General features: G+C 40.6%; 1 protein-coding gene and 1 long non-coding RNA gene across 8 annotated transcripts in view; one reads left to right on the plus strand and one right to left on the minus strand.

The window, feature by feature from the left end:
• Positions 1 to 20,546, minus strand: part of diaph2 (diaphanous-related formin 2) — a 373,933-nt gene that overhangs the window by 287,007 nt on the left and 66,380 nt on the right. The gene's annotated exons all lie outside the window — the stretch shown is intronic.
• On the plus strand, positions 4,308 to 4,913 carry LOC146717955 (uncharacterized). Its single transcript, XR_014915453.1, has 2 exons — positions 4,308 to 4,656; positions 4,746 to 4,913. It is a non-coding gene; the product is annotated as an uncharacterized LOC146717955 (long non-coding RNA).

Here is a 20,546-nt window from a genome sequence, read left to right on the forward strand (position 1 = left end):
TGAAAAACCCATACTGAGAGATTATCTTCTCATCACACAGACAGCACAGCTAACAGATAAGGGTGAGAGAGAGGATCTGTACTGAAAGTGGAACACAACAACTATGTGTGGAGAAGGTGAATGTGAATGTGTGTGTGCGCTCGGCGTTGGGTCTTTGAATTGATGTTTGTGTGCATGTAAATAGAAAATATATCAAAATAAATTTGCAGAGAAAGCAAAAGCAATGCAGTTCCACTCTGATTTCCTCCACTTACATCCCAAACCTAGCCCCCTCCCACGGTAATCAAGTAAGACTGGAAACTTTGCAAATTTACACTGAAGACTCAGGAAACAAAAACTACTTCTTCTGATATCCACGCTATTACTTTGTCTCCATTGAGAGTCTGCAGCCCATTCAATAGCAGTAGAAACACCTATTCATCAAAGCATCTGTGTTCAGGTCCTGCCTAATAACAGATGGAGAGATCTTTAACAGCCCATAAATGAAGGCTCTAAACTCGAGAGAAAGCACTTGCATCAGCAGAGTAGCAGCTAAACGAACTCTCTCCTAGGCTGGGCTTGACTACTCCAACAAAGCAAGATTAATTTGCCTGTTGAATTGAGGCTGATGTCCCAAGCATGGCATGCTGCCTAGCTGATGGTGAGGTGCAATGGCGTCTCCCATACGCCAAGAACATTGGTTAAATGTCAACACTGCAACACTACATTCAAAAAGCAGAAAGTGGATTGCAAAGCTTTAGTTAGAAGAGAGCTTGCATGTCTTTATCTGGCAGCAAATGTGTGGTCTCGATATACAAATCAGACATTTAATCAAAATGATATCTGCATCCACTGCTAACTTGCACATCTATAGTAAATAAATCAATTAGCAAATGATTTATTACAGAGATATTAAAAAGAAATCCCTGAACAGTGAACACAAACTTCAACCTTGGTTTAATTATTGAAAAACTTCACCTGTCCAAAAAGAAAAGAAAAACATACCCAGTAAGACTCTGTTATGAAGTAAGAGAATAGGTAACAGCCTTGTCATATGCACACAGTATTTCCATCTTGGTCAGTGCATCTGCTGGACATGTGTCTGCAAGGTGAACTCGAGACACGTTGAAGACACTGTAGCTTCTCAAGCAGAGACCACTACAGTGCCGCCTTCCTTTTTTGGCCTGTTTTTCCCCCACGTCTGACAGGTGTGACCTTTCGGCTGTGCTGGTAGCAGCCACTTTCGTCCCCAGGTAGAAGGCCTGGATTAGTCACTACCTCTCAGGATTGTGGCACCTTGCACAAATGCGCATGTGAGGCCCAAGCGCTCCAGCATGGCCGAAGGGCCGGCTATGAAAAATAGAACACCTAATGCCTGGAGATAGAGACATTCATCAAAGACCAGTGCCCCTGCCTCTCTGCTTTGTGTGCTGCCTTCCCTGCCTATTCTCTATTCAGTACTGAGATGCAGAAACAACTCACTTACTGCAGAGTCATAAAAGAAAGATGGAGAGTTTTATTATTATTGCTGTAAGAATGTAATATTATTTCTAGACCTATTCCCTCAAAAGAGACCCTTGCTTTTTTTTTCTGCAGCCACTCACAAGTGATCTCTTGTGTTAAGAAGGAAATGAAGATATCAGAGTCTCATAAGAATAGACATCAACAGATGGGTGCATATGGAACTTCTTCACTACTCGATTCAGCACAGCGGGTCGCCTCCATTGGCCACCTTTTGAATGACAATTGAAAGAAGACCACTGAGAATATCAGGATGCCAAAAATATCCTGGGAAATGATAGCCATGCCGACTAATATCAAGCAGTGAGACCAGTTAACCTTTGCAGTGAACTGCTAAACCCTGGAGTACAGCCTGGTAATGACATCTCTTCCTCCGTGCCTTCGTTCCATCTCTGCACTCCTCCCTGTTGATCCCGGCAGGTCACAGAGGAGTACTATGGTTAAAGATGCTGCCCAGGGTGTGTTCATGCTGAAATATAACAGAACACACGGAGAGACTGCTTTCTCTTAGTTTATTCAAATTCCACTCTACCAACAAGGGGTTAGCAAGATACTGGGAGGTGGGGGAGGCTACTGAAAATATCAAAGTCTAAAGGTTCAGTACCAGGAGACGTTAGCTGTGCCTGGAAGACATGGTAATGCGAGCAAACCTATGGAGAAAAAAAATGTAGACGGCTCAGAAATACTGAGTTCAAACATGAAGATCAGGATCAGGATGATATGCATGCCAAACACATGCAGGATACATTTTCCTTCCAAATGTATCCAGTTCAGATCTCTGAATTGCTACTGCAACTTCCATTTGAACTTTGCTTTTCTTATGCAACAGGAAAACTATGCTGAAAAAGCTTTGGCACCAGAGATCGGGCTTCCTCCAGTGGGTGAAGGTGATTTTTCACATAAGGACTGCATGTAACAAACACGGCAGACTGTGCCAAAGGCTATCCAGTAGGATTTCAGATACACACACACCATATTTCTCAGTAACACCACAGCTCCAGGTGCCTCACGGGGCCACAGCCTTCCTTCATCCCTTCATCTATCCCCCTGTACCCTTCTCTCTCTGATCGTCATCTTTTCTCTCTCAAAACCTTAGCTTTAGACGGACCTTCATCGGGAAAGCTCCTGCTGTCATACATAGGTCTTCGAAGAGCAATAGGAAAAGGAAAGAAAAAATCAAAATGAGGCAATACTCACAATAGTTCAGCAATGTAGCAAATCAAACTTAAACTGCCCCTTCCAGTGTTGTATACAGTAAATGACCTATGAAGAGGAACTGAGCAAGTGTGTAAGTACCATTTCACTAATAAGAGCACACTGCAGTGCTGTTTCATGTACCATAATGTGTCTGTTTGCTCAAGTGACTGAACATTGCATCAGGCATGCAGATTGTGTTTGTGCATGCGCCTTTGTGTGTGTTCTCTGCCAATGCCAAGGGCCTCTCAAACGTGGGGGGTAAAGCGCTCTTTAAGAATGGGATTTAGTAACGCACAGGCAGCTCTAGCATGGCGGCTTCAAAGCGGAGGCAGGCAGAAATTCCTTCCGCACATGTGCGTGTGTGATGTATTTTTTTTTTTTCGTGGATAAACCTATTGCCATTCCAAAGACAGTTCATCTAAAAAGCTTTATATGGTAGTACCGCCACACACAGCATCATCAAGAAAAAAAACGTGCTTGAATGACTTCAAGTATTACATGCTGTATGTTATACGAGCGAACCGGGCAACGGAGCATGAGAAGAGGAAAAAAAGGGTGAGGTATGGTGGATGGCAACATAAGGAGACTTCAGTGAAAGTAAAAGGGTTTCATTTTCAGTCCTAGTGAACTAGGATTTTCTACAATAAAGCAATAAGGTGCACGTGCTTGGCTATGAAAGAAATTATACTGTAATCTTGATTATTTAACGCAATCATTTATTAACTTAGCAAAAAAAGAGCTACTTAAATTCAAGGCATCATTTTCTTTTTTTTTTCTAAGGGAATTTTTCTGCCTTTAAATAGAACAAAAATTATTTTATTTATTTAATTTGTGATCACACAGAAAAAACAATACTGGCCAACATTTTATCAGTGATTACAGCTTGTCAGCAGCAGCATAATACTACTGACATAGTGTTATGTACAGTGACAAATTAAGAGACAGTCTAGGTAGTCTTTTCAATGGAAATTTTGAGTGAAAGTTATGGATGTGCATGAGCACTTGACTGGGTAGTGGAGGAAGCGGTTTTATGCGGTACAGGAATAAGGCCCTGACCAGCAGGTGATATTAACCATAAAGCCTATCTCAATAGATCCGACACCACGGCACCACTGTGCCAGCAGATTTGCATGCCTCATGGACCTACACGGCAGGTATGAGGAAAGTAACAGAGAGCCGAGGCTGATTGCCAAGAGCCACGTGCTGCTGGAAGTGGGTGAGACATTCTAAGAGCAAATTCAAGACAAAGGCAACCGTTAATAAAACTCCCACAGAGTCGCAGATGGAAAACTTCAGACTTTTACTTCCTCTAGATATATGTTGTTGACCTAAGGCTCTCTTTTTTGTTCAATTTTTATACCAGCAACACTAAACAGTAAGTGAGTTTGATCTTTTAAGCAGGGGTGAAGGTGCACTTCTGCAAAAGAAAGGGGTGTGCTTGAGTTACAACACAACAAAAAAAGAGAAAAAGAAAAAGTAAATGTGAATAAAGTAATTGTCTCAAGTTTGTTATCTACCGAGTCCTACAGTGGTATCTTACACTAGACAACAACATGAAAGTGTGCTTTTCAAGAAATGATGACAAATCCAGGGTAATATTGTAAAGATATTGTCACGGACCCAGTTCCAGGGATTCGGGGTCCGTGAGCAGTGTGGACTACTATTGTAGTTATTATTATTATTATTATTATTATCATTATTGTGGTTGTTGTTATTATGGTTGTGTCTGCTGTCCTGTTTTTCCGTGTTGGTGTACTGTCAGGTGTTTAGGGGTGTGTGCTTGTGTATGTGAGGGTGCGGTCGTGGCAGGCACTTTTAGGCCTGGTGGGTGTGGCCCTGCCAGCTGACCGGTCCCACCCAGGAATCCACACACACCTGGCGCCGATCAAGCCTCGTCAGAGGAGCTTCAAAACAGTGTGGCTGAGAGCTCCTCGACGCTGGATCGTTGAGTGACTTCCCGTCAGTCTTAAGTGTATTGTGCAAGGTTAGTGCAAGTCTACTGTTAGGTTTTGTACTCACGGCTGCCTTTGGTATGCGTGTTTCCTCAGGAGGAATTGTGGCGACCAGGAGGCAGCACACGGAGAGTACACAGGGAACGGAGACAGAGCACGGAGCACGGGATAAAGGAGAAGACACGGAACGGGAGTTGGGATCGCACGGGGGGATTTATTGTTGTTCGGATTGTCACCACTGTAAATAAACACTGTTGCACTGTAGAGTCCTGCATTTTGGGTCCTCCTTTCCCCACATCCCCACGGTCTGCCAGCGAGACCGTGACAGATATAACAGGTCTAAAAGATTTTACCAGCTGATATCTGCAACTACACACAGATAAATGAACAGCTGAGCTGTATTTGCATGTGCAGCACTCACCTCAAGATCTATATTTAACCCAAAACAGTGAAATTGTAGTTTTTTTCTTATTGTTTTGTGTGTGTGTGCTTGGATTTAGTTGACTATACAAGGACGCTGTGGTAGTTTCTCCTCCAGTGGTGTCACTTGTGATACACACGCAGCATGATTTCAACAACATTCCAGATGATATAGCACGACTTCCTGGTATCTGACTTCCAATCATGTCAGTGTGTAATAGAACATGAACATATTACTTGCCCGAGAATCACTCACTGATTCATTTCATTCCATTTGGTTTAGCTGACCGTAACTCTGTCTGGTCCCACTACCCCAGCCAGCCACTACAGACTGATATGCCTCCTCCAAGGGAATGATGAGTAGGCAAAGATTGCTCAAACTTCTGCTCAGTGGGCTACTCTCTGCCAGCCAGTCAGTCAGACAGGCAGCCAAGTTAAAAGATTTATAATTTGATCTGAAAATTAGTTATCTAAATTTGCCTGGTGACAGAGACAGGATTTTATGATTTTTCCATACAGACAGCTTTCTGGGCCGCCAGAAGAGTGACAAGGATAGAATTGAAATGAAGGAGTCTGCCAAAAAGCTAACTATAAAATTCCATCAGCCAAAGAACTCTACTCCTCTGGGCCCTTGCCCAATGGGCAACAGGAGACAGGGAGAGGAAAAGATATTCAGAAAGAGAGAGAGAGAGCTATGAAGAGGAAACAGATGGGAAACGGAAGAGGATTTACGATGGGTGACGGTCCCCTTTTAACCCCAATATTTGCTAAGAGGAAAAAGGATGGTGAAATTACATTACAGGGTCCGCGATCAATACCCACAAATATTAAATTGCCCCTGAGTTCTTCTGCCTATACACACGACTTTATGTGGAGCAACACCATTTAGAGCTAACGTTAGCTGGTGTAGCGATGACGTTCCTGCCGCAATCATCGGCTACTGAGCGTCGAGGCCTGCCTCCAGTTCATCTTTCATGGGTCACTTGCAAGATACTATAAAACCAAAGCGCAGAGTCAATATTAATGAGAGAAGACATATTCCAGGCGGAGCTGCTGACAGCAAGTGTATCGGCAGCCTTTTCCACCTTTATCTGCCTATCAGTGGGTGAACAAGGCCATGTTTGAGATTAGGTTTCAAGAGAAATGTGGCGAGTGAATATGACTTGCCTGTCACTGCCTCCACAAACACCTCAGAGAGTTGTCACAATAATGGAATTTTTGTTTGGAGGGATGTTAGGAGCGGTGGGAACAGGGCAGACAGATAAACAAGAATACGGGTTCAGTTGTCATTGCTGCTGTAAACAGGGACACTAGATTAACAAATGTTTTCATCAGTGAAAACACGAGTACTATAATTTGAGGACTATTTGTGTTGATATCATGATATGTGGGTTTATCGAGAAACCCTTAATGTGACTTTTACAGATCTAACTTTTCACTATCCTGCTCTGTTATAGACAGTCAGTAGGGGTAAACTGTGACACGGAAAGTAGTTTCTTCTTCTTTTTTTATGTTTTTTCTACGAATGATCAGGCATGCCACGTCAGAAAGGTGTTATTTGCAGGTAAACCACAATTAGTTTGTCCCCTATTAGTAAAATATGATTTCCCTAGTAAAAATGATTTTGTGTCTCCAAAATATTGACAATGTTTTTCATGCAATTGAATTTTTCTGAGTCTTCACCACTGATCATGCATAAAATTAGGCTATTATTGATGTATGATTCGTGCATGTGGGTGATTTATCACAGATCTGCTACAATAACAATACCAGCATGCATTCTACTCTTTCCCAGCTTCATTTCCATCTTTGTTAAAAAATAAAATAGTTAACTAATACATTAACCATAGCATTCAAAAGATAAAGATGTACTTATTTTCGCACAGGAGGACAGATTAGTACAGTGTATTACTGTTATTACTGAAATAAACAGCCTCTCTTCTCACTTCTCTCCACATGTGGTACAAGAGGCACAGCAAGTAACAGCAACTACTTTTATGTATTTACTTGTTAATATTCAAATTCTTATTAGAAGAAATAATGATATATACAAGCTAACTTGATGTTTTGTAATGTTGCATCTGTTCTTTCTGACCACAAAAAAAGCTGAACTAGTGGGTTCCACGAAAGCAGCGATGTTGTTTGAACATGTCAGTATGTGTAGGCAGAAAATGTCAGGTCACAGAACACTGATTTTTGAAATATATATTGACTAGACATCAATTAGAGCGACTGAAGGAATGCAGAAATTGCATTGTATCTTCGTGTTTGAGACAACATTTTAGTTCCTGGTCAAGGCAAACTGCACATGATGATTAAACTGATCAGTAATCAGAAAAGGAGAAGTTGTGACTTCATTTTAAGAAACTAAAAATGTCTTTCTAATGCTCAGATTTCTCTGAAAATACAAACCCAATATCTTGAGAAATTTCATTTTTTAAACTTGGGATCCTCAAATAAAAGCATAACAAACTTTGCAAGCATGGAAATTTTTAACTTCCATAAACATTTGTCTCTAAAATAAACAGTAGCTTTCGCTCGGATTTTCAAGTTACTTAATGGGATATTTCTCCTAACACACGGAAGTGCAGGACTTGAATGATTAACATGCAAAAAGGTGCATTCAACTTGCCATGCACCAGTGACGGCAATAATGTCCCACTGTGGATGCAAAATCCCCGGGGTTTAATCGCCTAAATACAAAGAGTGAAAAGGAAGAGAGCATCCTCATTCTAAGCAGGAGTAACATTAGCTCAGTCAGGCTAAGACAAGCATCACATTCATGGACCAACAATGGAACCAAGCGCTGTGGTAAATTGGCCTGTATAAGCCCCATAAACCATTCCAGATAATGCGCAACTGGTTAGTGGGCAGACATAATGAGGTTTATCGCATTGTAAATGCACACAATTGGCCCTGTTTGGTAAAATACAACAAATGCACACAGGCACTGAGGTGTGAAGCTCTTTAAGAGTTTCTAAGAATTATGGGAGCGGTGAGTTCGATGTGTGCTTTAGCTAAAAAGCTATCATTATCCAACAAGCAAGAGGATTTAAAAAGCTGAAGTAATTTATCATCAAGTGCATGCCTCAATCAAAAGTAAGGACCCTTTCATCCTGTCTCCATTCTTTGTGTTTTCAAATCGACAACGTTTGGCATGTTTAATGAAAACTTCCTGAATCCCCAGGATCTGTGAGAGCGCTCCTCTATTTCCCCTGGTAAGGGCTCACTGGCGGCATGAGTGTAGTGAATGCTGCCTCCCAAGTGGGACCCCGAGAATGCACCTGGACTCCGTAATGGAGACACCCACGTCGGAACAATTAAGTAATTGACAACTATCCTATGGGGATTTTTCAGCTTAGGTTCTGTTTGAATGAGGTGACAATAATAAGCAGAGGGGAAAAAAACAATACAGCAGCACATAAACAAGAGTGAATATTAATGTTGCAAGATCTCTGCCCTGGCAACACTATCGGAAACATCCAGGCCAATTAATTAGAGTACGGGACTTGACCTTCAAGGTGCATCCACTACAGTTGTTTGTTCACAGGAAACAAGGACAGATTTGCTCATTTGAGATTAAAGGAACACGGGGCAGAATTAATGGCTGTTTAATTCTGGCTGCACTTATTTATTGACGGCCAAACAGCAAAATAACCCAGACGACAAGCATAATCACAAACGGTGAAATATTTTGACAGTAATTTTGACAGTAAAGCAATAAATACTCGACTCACTTCAAAGTGAGGCTTTTCTGATATATTACAAATTCCACGTGTGAAATTTACCGTTTAACATAATAATTTCAGGATCAACTCAGGACAACGAAACATGAAAATAAGAACGTAGTCGTATTTCTTTAGCAACGTGGAAATGGAATGGTTTTGGAAAGCCAAACGTCAAACAGACCACCCCGCTCTGTGAAATTTGTAAGAACTTAAATTGAAAATGGCAACACCACAAATCCATTCACTTTGACATTCAGATCCAAGCTATTGTGCCAATTCCAAAACCCACAGTTAAAAAACCCCCACTGACATTAGCTGCCTCGCTTTCCTGTGACACATCGTATAACAAGACAGCTCACCAGCGGAAGGAAACAGAAACATATCTGGAGAGACATCACACCCAAAACTTGCTGCTACTTTGTTATTGTTGCACCCCTACCAGTTTGTTTTTTCCTCTCTACAATGCACAATATAATGTAATAAAGAAAAGTATTTTTGAATCTCTTGGCACCTCTCACCGAATATCCAGGGCGTGACTGAGCTGGAGCTTCATGACTCCTTTAGCTGGATGAGCAGTCACACTCAGTTACTGCAGTAGTATAATGGCAACTAATAATTATTACAAAATCATTTATTGTAATATAGTATGTATAATATTGTAATATAGGAAATTCATAATAAGTGGATGAAAAAACAGGAAACGGACAAAAACCTCATCAAAATATTTATTTTCTTTGTTTCCTCCATTTTCTTCTGCTTATCCAGTTTGGGAGGAGGGCTGGAGCACATCCCAGCTCTCACAGGGCTGCACCCCGGACAGATCACTAGTCTGTCGTATGGCTACGACAGAGGAATCACATTCACACCTACAGGCAATTTAGAGTTCCCAAATAACCCAACAAACACACGTTTGGACTGAAAGCCTGAGTACTTGGAGAGAACCTGCACAAGCACAAGAAGAACATGCAAACTCCAAAAGGAAAAGGTCTCAGGCTAAATCTGAAGCCAGGATCTTCTTGCTGTGAGGGAACATTGCTAACCAACACACCACCATCCTGCCCTCTGTGTGCCTTTAAACCAAAATTAAATAAAACATTAGCTGGCTATGCTGTTTCAGAGCTACTTTCAGCTTAAAATAACCAAACACCAAATCAAGCACTCTTGGTTTTAAAGGTTTGGGGTAAAGTTATTAAGGTGCTGAAGAAGAACACCAGCTTCGTATTTAAATCTGGTAAATCTGGACATGAAGGATCAAGCCGGTTAAGTTTAAAATGAATGTTTTCACGCATCTTGATTAACCTTGACAGAACTTTAAAACTCATTTTGTAAGCCATTGATTTTTATGCCAACATGGAGTTAAAATGAAACCTTCAAATGTCTGCACATTAATAAGAGGGATCAATCAGTTTCATCGCGCATGCTTGCCTATACTGGATATTTGAACAAATTGATGGACACTGAAAAGGAAATCAATACTTCCCAACATGTGAAAAGAATAATGCAGTAGATTCCAGCTCTTAATCATTACTACAACAAGCACATTCACTGTCTTCACTCAACACCATGAAGGGAAAACTGTTCCAGAATCGTTCTGGCTTGAATTTTCTTTCTGCTGCACTCTCTGTCTCCATATGTGGCTACTACACATGTGTCTTCTCATGTGCAAACCCATTTATTCGTGTTTGCACTTGCACAGATTTCGGTGTGCAAGCGTGGCTATGTGCAGTGTACACATTTGAAACGATGACAGGTGGTGGGAGGGTAGTAGATCTTTTGAGACTTGTCACAGTGTTCCGGTTTATGAGCCAATGACAGGAGACACACACCCATCCACATCAAAGTTTATTACAGTTCATCACCTCCCCACCTGTGGTGTAATGACATTTAGCCAATCCTATAAAAATCCCAGGAAACCTGTGGGTATAAATCAATGCCTTTCCACCTTTCCAGCTGCTGCTCACATCCATTATTAAAGCTTCCGCATCATATTCGATAGCGAGCGCTCTTATGACAAGCATGTGTACAAGTATGTATTTATGCTTCTCTTCCCCCAAATTTGCCTTGGCAGAACAAATGAATAGACATTAACAGACAGAAGCAGCACACATATACACATACAAACACACACAAGCGACATGCCATACTGTAGCAACCGGGATCCTCACATCCCCAGCTCTGTGGAGAAAAGGATCAGTGTGTATCTCTGCTGACAAGCAGTTTACATAAAATCCCATTCGTTTCATCTAGGAAACCCTGGTAAGTGTATGGTCTGTTGCAACTGGGTATAGGAGTCTACCAGCTCCACCTGTCTGGGACTGGGGCTTATTTTTCGATTTTTTTAGAGGTTCTCAACAACTGTCAGTTGTATATTTCCCTTGCTCTCACATGCATCTAACTAGAGTTCACAATCTGGTGTAATGACAGAGGCCAGTTTGTTTCTGTGCTTTTGAGCGTGTGCACCCTTGCCTGTGTACCCACGTGTGCGTCGCTTGTGTATGGATATTATATGAAATTAAGATTTAGGTGTGTGGTTCTTAATGCAGTGAGTGACTACCCTCTGCAGGCGAGCAGGGTGAACATCAAGCTGGCAGAGAAACAGGAACACAGTAACAGGAGAATAATGCTTAGATGAAATGAGGACACTACAGTAGAGATTTAAATGCTACTGTACATGTATGATTGCTCTCTGTTTATTTTTGATAAATTAACTGCATTTACTGCTATGCTTGATGGCTGCTTGTATTACTTTTCAAAGTGCACATTTTTAGACCCATTTGCCACTGATGAGCTCTGTGCTGCTATTTTAATACTTACTGAAAACCATTATTTATAATGAGTCATCACGGAAGACAAGTACATTATCAAAGTGGAAATATCTTTTCATTGTAGCTGTTTTGTACACATTTATGTTGTTAAAGGGAAAATTGTTTTCCTGTGACGATATGCGTCTCATTTTTTATATTCTGCACATTTCGATGCTAATGTTAGCATTTTCAAAACACAATGTAAATGTCTGAAAATTACATCTTTTATCACAATCACTTTCAAACAAATGAATGGAAGGTGTCACAGCTTAAATGGTAGTTGTGCTGTTTATGATAACAACATTTTATAAAAAGAACCAAATCGAGAGATCTGACAAAGTTCAGTCATCATTTATTTGGCAGCTCGATTTGAAGCAGTTTTGATGCCAAATTGCCCACTATAACTATTAGTCATTCATTTATTCCAGAATGCACTTCATGTCTTTCATATCATGCGTTGAAGGAATAGTTCAATTTCCTAGAGAAATACATGAAAAACAGAAGCAACACAGGGGGCATCAACAAGCCAGAATGCTAATCTATCAATACCATTGAAAGGTATGTGCACAACCACACCAATTTCATTTCCATCTGTGTGAAGATGGGAGGTACATCAGGCTCTATTCCCAATAGGTTAAACAATAGCAATTCAAGTGCCTCATTGCTGCGCACCAAAAACAATGCACCGCATGAGTCTTTGAATGAGCTGTTGAAAGAAAACAGCCACTTTCCTGTCAAGGTGAACATCCTGAAATTATTAGCATTATTTACAGCACTGAAACACTGTGGAGAAGAGTGAAGAAGGAAACAGTAAGTACTTGAACACTGTGTTTAAAAGGTGGAATATATTGCCAGGCATGGTGTGGGGCTGCATCCTGATTGTCTCGGTTGGTGCAAACTGTACAAGGAGAACTGCTTTGACGAGGAAGATCGTTTGAGGTGGCTGTAGCATGAGGACATCTTTTAATTTAGTCTCTCTAACATACACACTCTCTCCTCCTCCCTTCCTCACAGCTTGACTTTCTAGTCTACTGCACTGGCTCTTAACACATGTTAAGTGCAGAGGTCAGGTGGATGCTAGGGGTCGTTCTGTTCTGTTAAAAAGAAGAATCAGCTTATTAAAAAGTGAGCTCAAGAGGAAGCATCCATATTCCACCTCCCACTGCACACAACCACTTTACTGAGCTAATTAGCTACTTGGGCCAGTATCTGGTGTCAATGGGGGAAACAACATATTTCACCCTGCCAGCTTCTAATGGTGACCTCGGGTGAACTTTTGATGCACTACTAAAGCAGATGCCCAGAGATGTCAGTGGTACCCGGCGAATTCAGCTCATCGCTTACAAGCTAGTGCGATCTCTTAGCTTAAAGGTCTCTGATCCTCTAAAATAAGGTAAACTGTTTTACTGGTATATGTACAAAGTTGGGTTTGGTTACCAACTCAGATGAACTCTGCCACGCTTTTTTTTTTATTGCACAGTACCACAAATAAGCTACAATTGCTATCCAGTCATTTCAGGATCCCACCTCAGCTCTGATGAGTACAATAATTTGACATGCAAATAGCAATTACTGTAGATTCACTTCAGTTGACATTCAACAGCGCTGGCTTTTCATCCGCCTAGTTTTCTGTAATCACAATTGAGGATCATGCCTTTGCTAGAATTCAAGTGAGAGAAAAATACGACTGGATATTTTCCATGTGTCTCCTTAAACCATCACTTACTGATTGCATCCCCGTGCTGCCTTCTGGCACAGCAGCCTGGGTCTTTGATTAGAAAAGACTCCCCCATAATCACAAGTGTATGATTATGGCATTAGGCAGGATTCTCCACATTAGAATTTGCAATCAAGAAATTGGCGTCAGGGATCGATACAATGCAGCACCTCATCTGATGGCAGAGTGGGGAGAAGGAGATTGTGTGTAGGCAGAGGAGGCTTAGGATCAATTAGGAAGCGGCTGCCACGTCCAGACATTACTTTTAATCTTCTAATGCATCTGCGCGAGGACGTGGGGCCCAGCGTTTGTTGGCATCTAAGAAGGAGGAATCGATCCTTTCTGCACATTTTGACGCCACCTCGTCGCGGGCCGTTTCAACAGCATTTAAGACGTAATGAAAGGAGGGAGCTTAAATCCGCTTACCCACTCTCCTAGAAACTGTATTTGGTGTCACACTTTAGGTGAAGCTGAAACATCTTAATCCTTTGAAATAGTTTCTAATACATTTGAATACCTGGTTAATCTCTCAGATGTACTGTAGTCTACTATAGTGCTGAAGGCTCGCCTACTGTGTTGACATCCTCTTTCCTCGCACTGACATTTCAGGCACATAAAGGGATCGAGGTAAGAGGCCTTGATTGACCTGCACAGTCCCACAAAAGACAATCGCTGAGAAACACAACCAGATGTAGAAGTTTTTTTCCTGCTATCCTTTTACAATAAAGTCAATTACTGAACTCATAATTGTGAACCCAGGATACAGTGACAAATTATTTCACTGTGGGTAATAATGTTTCACTGGATAATCTTAACTGTCTGGAAGAGATTCATGCTACAATTGTGCTGAAAATAATACAGGGGACTTGTGTTGTATGGAGTCCTTATCAGTGTAGTCCATGTGGAGTGTGTGGCTCATTCCATTAATCAGGCATCATTTAAACCAGCAGGCTTGGTGACAGGGGACCCAATCACTGGTGAAAAAAGCCATTCCCGACATTCCCACTCCATGTCCCCTGCACTAATGCACTGTGGCAACCTTCTAACTATCCAATTCCAGACCCAGACCCCCACAGTTTACACAGTCCCTCAGCTTCATCCCAGTCTCCATCCCTTCACTTTCATTAGACCCCACACCTCTATCAAAAGGAGAACGGAGGAAAGTTGCAGTTCCATCTCATGTCAGAAATTTGCCTCCAAGGAACAGGACAGTGGGGTAGAGAGAGCACAGACTAAGTGTAATGAGAAAGAGAGAGAGAACGAGAGATGAAGGAGGAAGAGCTCAAAGCCTCGCTGAGCGGTGCATTTCTAAAGGGTTTAACCAGAGTGCTAAAGCTCACAAAGATAATATTGTGCGTCAAGTAAACATATGCCGTAGAACACGTCCATGCACACGGGTGTGCGTTCATAGTGGATAGTGAAGAAGAGGAAATACGGCATCAGAAAGTCTGACAAATTACATATAATATCTATTCATACATTGTGCCAAGTGCTTCAAATGAGGTCTTCTAATCTCAGCTTTAAAAAGTGAATTACTGAAGCAACATGATGCAAAAACGCCATTACCTAAACTGCAGGCTCACACACAGAAACTCTCCGCTAACATGTGGCAAGTAAATCTTGTCTTAAATTATGACAGCATAGTGTATTTTGAAAATTGTTATCTGCACCGATCAAATACGACAGCGCAACAAACCAAAAGCCTTGTTCACATTTTCCTGTTTTTAAGCTTGTTTGAATCTGGACAGGTTCTGGAAAGTTTCCAGGCAATTTATTTATTAAGAGCAGTCATAGCCTGTAACTAAACATGCTTTGTAATAAATTAACAAGAATTTTGTTTATCAGATACTCTGTTAACAACTTTTTTTACTGTCAAGCACTGACAAATGGTCATCAAAGTGCCAAAACCTAAGCCAAAACTGCTATCAATTAATTTTTCGACTACTTGACAGATCGCGAGGTTATTTTTAACCTGGAAATAGGCAGCAATCATGGTTAACACTAGCTCTGAATGCATTTAAAGAACTGAGGCCAATATAAAAATTGCTCTCGTATTAACTGCATTTTCCAAGGTAAACTTGCCCATTAAATGTACGTGTAATCTCGCAAATATCGAAATGGGCTCAGTATTCTGTGAAATATGTTTCATGAATGAATAATTGAGCTAACATCAAAAGAAAAAAGTAGTTTGAATGACTTTTAGTCAACATTTTAAAAAAATAACCCATCATCAACAGTTTGGGAATTGAATGACAAGACTACAAGAAAAGTGCTCTAAAGGAATAGTGTTCCTATGCACCTTGATGGCTATAGATATTCATATACTGTTGTAGTGTGTGTATATATATATATATATATATATATATATATATATATATATATATATGTGTGTATACTGGATATGTGTGTTCACCCGACAGTGAAAGGAAAACTAATCCTGCTGACAGACTCTAAACCTGACCTGAGCTGTGACCCCAAACAGCAGCAGCCCATGTAGAGAAAGATGGACACACTGGCAGGATGCCTGAGCTTGCAAACATCTTCTCTTTTCCAAGCACTCTCAAGAACTGACAAAGCTTTAAAGATGCTGCTGAGATTCTGAGACCAGTAGCGCAGAGAAGCCACCCCCACGCACGCACATCTGAGAAGAAATGATATTCTGTCCTGCAGAGAGAGAAAGTTAGAACTCAAAGATCCACAACAGTGTCATGATTAAAAAGGCGGAGCGAAAGAGAAAATGGGTAAAGGAAATTGGCAAATGTTCATTGAGATTGTCTGTCCTGTGTGTGTGTGTGTGTGTGTGTGTGTGTGTGTGTGTGTGGTTTCTGTAAAAGAGACAAGTAACGAAGGTACAGGAGACAGAAGAATAGCTATAGAACCAGCACAAAGGAAAGGGGCACCAAACATGCACTGTTTAATCAGTACTTATTGATCAACAAATTCCTAACAACTACACTGAAGTTAAATTTGGATCTGGAAAAAAAATAGTTTTTATACCAACAGTGTGTGCAGCACAAGCCCCAACTTCCAGATTTCTGCAAAATGTTTCATTTCAAACCTCCCTGCAAACTCTATATAATAATATATAAATATTAATATAATATAATAAAGCATAGCCCACTTTTAAGAAAGTGAGAGCAGTATCGGGATACACGCAGAGGGTCAAAGATGCAGAACACAACATATAAGGACCCTTCAATATGAGCTCCAGACTCAAAACTTGATGGACTTGGGATTTCAATGCTACAAAATGTTGCTAGAAAGGCTGTGTGGATTTTAAGGAAAACAGAGGTGAATTTGAGATATATGGTGGTTGGATCACGCTGTGAGTCTAAACATAAGGGTTGGGTATGGTTGTTAACTTGCAAGTTGAAAGGGTACGGGGTAAGATAGAAATAGGAGTCCCTGTGGGCCTCCGCCACTCCAATTTCAACCGTGGCGTCCCAATTAAAATAGTTGCAGGGCAAAAGAGGTTTCTCTACTAGGCTGGAAAAAAAGGTTCACAGACCCCCTTCTGAGAGGAAAGACGAGGCAGCAGATTGCTCAGATTTAAATGATAATTTCCAGAGAAAAGATAAAAGCTCAATGCCTATTTACGACAAACCTTTCCAAAACAAACTTTGTCTCGGCGGTATGACTGCACAATATCTGGACAAATATTTGATTCCAAGCAATTATGTTACTGAATGTTACTCATGTGCTCCACTGCTATATGTGCTTTTTACTGCACAATTCATCTTTATACACGACTGAACACAAGAAAGAGACAGTCATCTTGAAAATGGGAACTTTTTCAAAAGAACAATTGAGCACAGAAACATGATGCGTAAAATCTTTAACTCAAACCTTAACATAATAACAGATATTGATCGTGGCAGTGAGAGAGATAAGAGCGAGCCTACCTCGAAATAAAATGAATCTAACTCCCTTTAATTGAGCTCCAAACACTGCATTATTGCGTATCTCCACTGTCAACATACTCACTGATTATTTTTTCCACAAGAAATGTGACAAACAAGAACAATCTCTAAAACAGTATGTATGTAGTTTTGCTTCAGTTGCCCTTCATTAGGTCCTCTAAATATGGCTGGCCAATTATGCCTTTCTTCCATTGCAATTGCATTTTTTAATTTTTTTTATTTGTACTGATCTGCAAAAAAAGAAAGCGCTCATTATCTTGTTACTGGCTTTCTGTCCTTTAATCCTAATGAAACTGACAGTCACAAATAGGCTGTGTAACCACTCCGCTTAAAAAAGAGACGATGCTTTTAAAAAAGCCCATTGTGTTCGTTTCATTTTCACTGATCAACATAAATGGAAACATTACAAACTGTGGCCCAGAGTAGTGTTGTTCTATCTAACTGCGGAGTTCATGAGACAAACATAATGTAAAAGATTGAGCTGACAAAAGGCCAAACGAAGGAAACATAAATTCCAGTCTTTACACAGTTACACATACAGGATTTATGAAACAGCTGTCAGTTTCATGTTTACCAGCAACGATCAGTTACATGATGTAGATATGAATTTTGTAAGAAGAAACAAGATGTGCCTAAACATATTATGTTGCACAAATGATCTAACAGACTTCTGGATTACATGTCATCTTGTTCTGATTTGCAAATGTTGCAATCCCCCATTCATGGTATTTCACCATATTACAATAGCCAAACCTCCAGGAAACACTCACATAATCACGCTATCAATATTGTCTCTCCAAGCGTAGACTCTTAAGAAAATAAAAAAGAATAATCCACACATTACACAAAGTCTGACAGTAAGTAGTTAGAAGATTTTAAAGCTACGACTTCTCCATTATCAGGCAACTATGCTTTAAACACTTCATGTGCAATATATGCTTCAAAAGACAGAGATCATTTGTTTTTTGAAACTATACTAACTCGGTATCAACACAGAGGCTGTAAATGCATGCTATTACGCCACTGCCTTCAAAATGATGCAACACTCAGACAATCTAACATCTTTAACTGCAACTTTACCACTGCCTAAGGAAGTCCTTGCTCTGCAATCGACAGGCAAACCATAGCCACGCTTAGTTACATAAAGTTGCATGCACAGATAGATGTGCGGTAAGGATGCTTAACTGTCTGTCAGCTTATATTAGGACAAAAGAAAATACAGGCTGTTCAGTGGGGAAAAGTGGCCGAGAAGGAGATGAGTGCGGTTGCCTGACTTGACTTTCACCTTCTGTCAACAACACGGGTTGAAGTTAATGAGGTTGTTCCATGGTCCTATCACTGCCAACCCCGGTGGCTTCTAACACTATAAATTCTCATTTCCTACAGCGTCTTCATGAAGTCTGCTCCCTGCCACATTTTTCCGAAGACAATGCCTCCACATATCTTGCAAAATGAAATCTGGGACATCCTTTGTTCATAAATACAGGCATTGAAAACAGAATGGACCGAACTGCGGCTGTGTGAAGTCACAGTGACATGGCACATATATAATCAATGCGTCACACATCTAGGAGAGAACAGGGACAAAGCCCGATGTGGCAGCAATAACAACCAAAGGTAGATCATTATAATAATGCACGTGTGAGTGTGTATGTGTTGGAGTCTGTGCAGATTTAATCATCAGCATGTGAGCTGTCAATGATGAAGCTAAGTAGGTTGAATCATTGAGTCAGACGCGAACAATGAGTGGCCCAGTGCCCATTGTCACCACAAGGTCACATGGAAGATATAGGTTAGAGAGAAATTCAGGAGCAGATGGAGACGTCGAAACTTCAAAATCACAAAGAAAGAGTTTAACCCTTTAAGACCTGCCACAGAACCAAGTCCGCCAGAGCTTATAGTATATTTTTACATGCTGTGGAGCCATTTTTGGGAGCATTTCAAGTTGCTATACATCAATACAACCATTACAGCCTAAATTTTAATAATATGCATGCATTAAGTGCATACTAATTACATAAATTGCAAAAAAGTGCAATAAACTACAAAGAAATTTAAAATCGTTTTTGTTTTTTAACATATATTTCTAGTTAGAGAAATTTAAGAGGCTTATCCCTCAAAACTGTAAATACAAAAAAGTTGCACAAAATAGTTTCCCACCACAGGAAATTTATTTTGAGTGTCTTCATAGTTTTATTTTTGAAATACACTAATTTTTATATACTGCAGGAAAAACGAAAATAAATATTATAATGCAAATTTGCAAAAAAGCAGCATATGCATCAAAATAAAATATTTCCAGCAGTGCAATATGAGTCCTCAGCATCCCAGAAACGACACAGAAAGTCATAAAGTCAAAGATAACTTTTAAAAACACCAGTATAAGCTCATGAGGCCCTGATGGTAAAAAAAAACTACATTTCTGCGAAAATGACGTCACTTCTGGTTTCGGGCAGGTCATGGCGGACATGTGATCGTTCACGCTGATGGACGTAGGAAGTGTTACAAACAGCTGATCGGATCGGCAAAGCGTGTTTCTGGAATATTATGTTTTTGTTGCTGCAAGCGCTTTTTATGCAGTTTTTGCAAAGCTATATGTGGAAGGAAACCGTGACCGAGGACAAGCTGATGGCATAAGATGTAAGTACAACTCCTCTGGTTTCATATGCAAAAAAAACTATTGCGCTAGCTCACGTGGTTGCAGTGCTACCGGATTTAAAAATAGTTATGCAAAACGGAGCGTCCCCCCTCTGACCGGCTTTAAAGGGTTAAAAAAGCAGACCAAAAAAACAAAATTATCTGCAGAAGCACACCACCCTCAAAATATTGTGACCTTCATTTAAAATCAAATCATTCTGAAGGACTGTAAAAAAAAAAGTACCAATCAGCAGCTTAAAAGCAGGCTGAGTATGTGAAAGATTTGTCTTTGTAAAAATTTTGAACAGCCAGTATGACACGCAGCTCTTCTGTCATACATGTGGGGGCACCGGAAGAACGCCTACCTTCCCCAAAAAATGATCACTGTAGTAGTACAATCTGTAAATTATTAAGTTGGTGTTACAATTGCCTAACCTCAACCAATCATGCTGGTGTGATCTATAATTCAACAAGGGCTGCCGACTTTCCCTTATTATTACCAACACAGTGGAATTCCAAATGAGCTCACTACTCATCCTCACTCTTTGTCACTCTATCAGTCTGTCTCTCTCACTTCTCCTCGCTGTCTGTCTCGTCTGTCTCAGTGATTGTCTCTTTCTGAACCTGACAACAGCACGCATTTCTAAATACATCGCATACATCCATTACAG

The sequence above is a fragment of the Copadichromis virginalis genome, linkage group LG2 (assembly GCF_057382275.1).
Source record: "Copadichromis virginalis isolate Kocher_CV1m ecotype Utaka linkage group LG2, C_Virginalis_male_GT1.1, whole genome shotgun sequence".
NCBI classification, from domain to species: domain Eukaryota; kingdom Metazoa; phylum Chordata; class Actinopteri; order Cichliformes; family Cichlidae; genus Copadichromis; species Copadichromis virginalis.